Source organism: Microtus ochrogaster, chromosome 2 (assembly GCF_000317375.1).
Source record: "Microtus ochrogaster isolate Prairie Vole_2 chromosome 2, MicOch1.0, whole genome shotgun sequence".
NCBI lineage: Eukaryota > Metazoa > Chordata > Mammalia > Rodentia > Cricetidae > Microtus > Microtus ochrogaster.
In genome coordinates this window covers 30,615,235-30,619,088 of record NC_022010.1, presented here as the reverse complement: position 1 = coordinate 30,619,088, position 3,854 = coordinate 30,615,235, and positions in this window count along the sequence as shown.

Below are 3,854 nucleotides of genomic sequence, written 5' to 3'. Positions count from 1 at the left end.
AAAAAAAAAAAAAAAAAAAAAAATCTGAATAGAATAAGCAGCCAGTTTGATCCATTTTTTTTAACTGTTCATAAAAGATTTGAGACAGAAACAGCTGACTTGAGGGTTTAACACAATGTGTCCTTGTTACGCTATGGAGTGACTGGATTGGAAGGGCTTTAACAGTGACCCTTTCAGAGTGACTTCCCTGGAGATTTACATCAGCCAGCACTGATTTGCATTCCTTGCTCTCTGGCTTCCTTCAGTGACACTGGAATTGCGCCAGTTTTCACTGTTTGGGGTGGGTGTGAGGAGGGAGTCTCTGCAAACCCCACAGCCGGGAGAGGGCTGATCCAGGAGAGTCAAGGAGACTCAGTCCAACATGATTCGGTAGCCAGGATTGGTCTGACGCTGGGGAGTTTACATTTTAAGGCTCATTTAAGCACAGCACAATTTGGAAAAAATTTCCTAATAATAATGAACTCAATTCCTTGTGCACAACAAAGCTGAAGACAGGACTGCAGGTACAAGTGACCATCTTCCATAAAGATAGGTCTACCAGTTACGGAAGCAGGCTAAGGCAAACAATGAACATGAGGGTCTGGGCGGGAACAGTGCTGTAGATAAACAGGCTGCAGACAAGGGTCTGGGGGACTGGTGTGTGTGTGGGGGCTATAGACAGTGCTCCACCTCTACCCCAGCCTTCTGGTCCAGGAGGCCATACATATTTCCCTTTGAGGAGATGAGTTTAACGTTCCTGGCTCTCCTAGTGCTTATCTGTTAGCACAAGGACCTCCAGACCCCCTAAAGGTGGAGAGATGGGTGTGTACGTGAGCATAGTACCCAGGGAGGCCTGAAGAGGATGCTAGGTCCCTCGAAGCTGGAGTTACAGGTAACTGTGTGCACATACCCCAAAATGACTGATAAACAGCAACTTAAAGGCATATTGGTCTGGTTCCCTGTGGGAGGGCACACAGCCCAACATGGCAGGCAGGCATACACACAGAGGCTTGAGGCAGTGGTCACTTGGCATCTGGTTAGGAAGAAGAGTGGGCCAGAAATGCTGCCAGGCTCTAAAAGTCCAAGGTCCAGCTCAGTGAGCCACTTCCTCCATCACGGCTCTACCTCCTGAAGTCACACACCCTTCCCTGATGCTCTCAGCTAGGGACCAAGTGCTGGAAAACATGAGCTGGGAAGGGAAACCCTAAGAATCAATACTTGCAAGGCTCCCACAGTCATGGGCTACAGACACACATTCCCTGCCGAGGTGACATCAGTACCTTCCGTGCCCATTTCAGCTTCACACTGAAACCAAGTGTTTCGTTGTTTTTTTTTTTTTTTTTTTTTTTTTAATCATAGCATCATTAGTGCTTTGGCCCCACACACAGTGCTGAGTGCCATATAGTGTTGCCAACACTGGCCAGTACGATGTGCCTTATATAAAAAAAACTGGTGTCCCAGAAGTTTTGTTAAGGCCTGAGTTACAGTACCACTGGCCACTGAGTCCAATGTTAACACAGAATCATATTAAGAATGGATAAGGAGCCTAGTGACGCTTGCCTTTAATCCCAGCACTCGGGAGGCAGAGGCAGAGGTAGGCAGGTCTCTGTGAGTTCAAGGTCAGCCTGGTCTACAAAGTTCCAGGACAGGCTGCAAAGCTACAGAGAAACCTTGTCTCAAAAAAAAAAAAAAAAAAAAAAGAAAGAAAAAAAAAGTAAGGCTTGAATTTTCTCTAAAAGCACTGATAAAGTACTTTTTAACGAGCTGACAGATTGTGACAATCCCAGCTAAGATCTCTGAGTATATCCTTTCTCTCATTTTACTATTTCAGGTCAGGCTCACTCACATACAAGTGCTCAGGACTCAGCAGTAAAAGCTATGAATAGGAAGGAACAAGCAAGAGCTGAGCAAGCAGCCCTATACAGAAATTCAACTGGCACTGTGATGGAGAAGGGTCATCTGTCTATTGGTTAAGGTCATTTGTCTATCTGTTGCTTTCATTGGTTAATTAATAAGGAAACTGCTTGGCCTTTGATAGGACAGAAAATTAGGTAGGTGGAGTAGACAGAACAGAATGCTGGGAGAAAGAAAGCCGAGTCAGGCAGTCACCATAATTCTCCTACTCCAGACAGACCCAGATTAAGATCTTCCCTGGTAAGCCACATCTCGTTGGGCTACACAGATTATTAGAAATGGGTTAGATCAATATGTAAGAGCTAGCCAATAAGAGGCTGGAACTAATGGGTCAGGCAGTACTTAAAAGAATACAGTTCCGTGTAACTATTTTGGGCAAAGCTAGCCTTAATTTGGCTTGTTTTTTTTTTTTAAAAAAAAAATATTATGTATACAATATTATGTCTTTGTGTATGTCTACTGGCCAGAAGAGGGCACCAGACCTCATTACAGATGGTTGTGAGCCACCATGTGGTTGCAGGGAATTGAACTCAGGACCTTTGGAAGAACAGGCAATGCTCTTAACCACTGAGAAATCTCTCCAGCCCCAATTTGGCTTGTTTTGATTTGGATTGATTGGGAATTTTGCGTCGGCAGGGAGCTTATATTAAGAAATATTCCTGGGCTGGAGATGGCTCAGTGGTTAAGAGCACTGCCTGCTCTTCCAAAGGTCCTGAGTTCAATTCCCAACAACCACATGGTGGCTCACAACCATCTGCAATGAGATCTGGTGCCCTCTTCTGGCCTGAAGGCATACCTTCAGACAGAATACGGAGAATACTGTATACATAATAAATAAATAAAATCTTTAAAAAAGAAAAAGAAATATTCCTAACAGGTGTGCACGCGCGCGCACACACACACACACACAGAGGTTAGGTAGCTAGCACAGTCAGAACCAGCAAGTAGCAAGTTCAGTGAGAGAGACCTTGCCTCAGTGAAGAAGGTAGACAGTGATAGAGCAAGACTCAAAAGTCAACTTTGGGGACACACACACACCAATGTTACCCACAGGTGTATCCTGCCCTAACACAAACAAAATACATAGAACACTTTCCTTAGAATACACATTGTTTATATAATCATGGAAAATAATGTTTTACCACTGTCTGCCAGTCATCCAAAAACTCAAGTCTAATGCCAATCACTAGAGATGCCTCTTTTAAAAAAAAAAAGTTTTTCGACACAGGGTTTCTCTGTGTAACAGCCCTAGCTGTCCTGGAACTAGCTCTTGTAGACCAGGCTGGCCCCCAAACTCAGAGACCTGCATACCTCTGCCTCCGAGTGCTTAAAGGCGTGAGCTGTTCTTTTTTTTTTTTTTTTTTTGGGAGACAGGGTATCTTGGGCTGTCCTGAACTCACTCTGTAGATCAGGCTAGCCTCGAATGCTGAGATCCTCCTGCCTCTGCCTCCCAGGTGCTGGGATTAAAGGCGTTTGCCACCACCACCCAACTCTATCTGGAACCTGAGACCAACTAGTCCAATACTTCTAACTCAATCCATCTAACTTACCAGCCATGTTCTGCTTAAAAGTAAACTGTTTCTCACTCACGGGTGTTAAACGAACCAACACCTTACATACAACAGAACTGGACTTGTAAGCACTTCTGCTCTCCGCAGAGCAGCAGGATGCGCGGGTGCCCAGGAGGTGCAGAGACCGCACTGGGATGACAGACAGCATTTATGATGACACAAACCTTAAGCACATCGTCACAGACTATTTCCCGTAACCCATCATACTGATCACCTAACATCGCTCTGAGTTCTAATGATGAGCCTTCCTGTCATCTTTTGTAAGAACAGAGAGGGGTGGCAATGAAGGGCTCGGGACCCACCAGAAGCAGAAGCAACTGTCAAGGCACTCACACGCTGCATTCAACAACTTGTTTGTGTAAACTAGAACTTTCCTGAACCAAACATCCA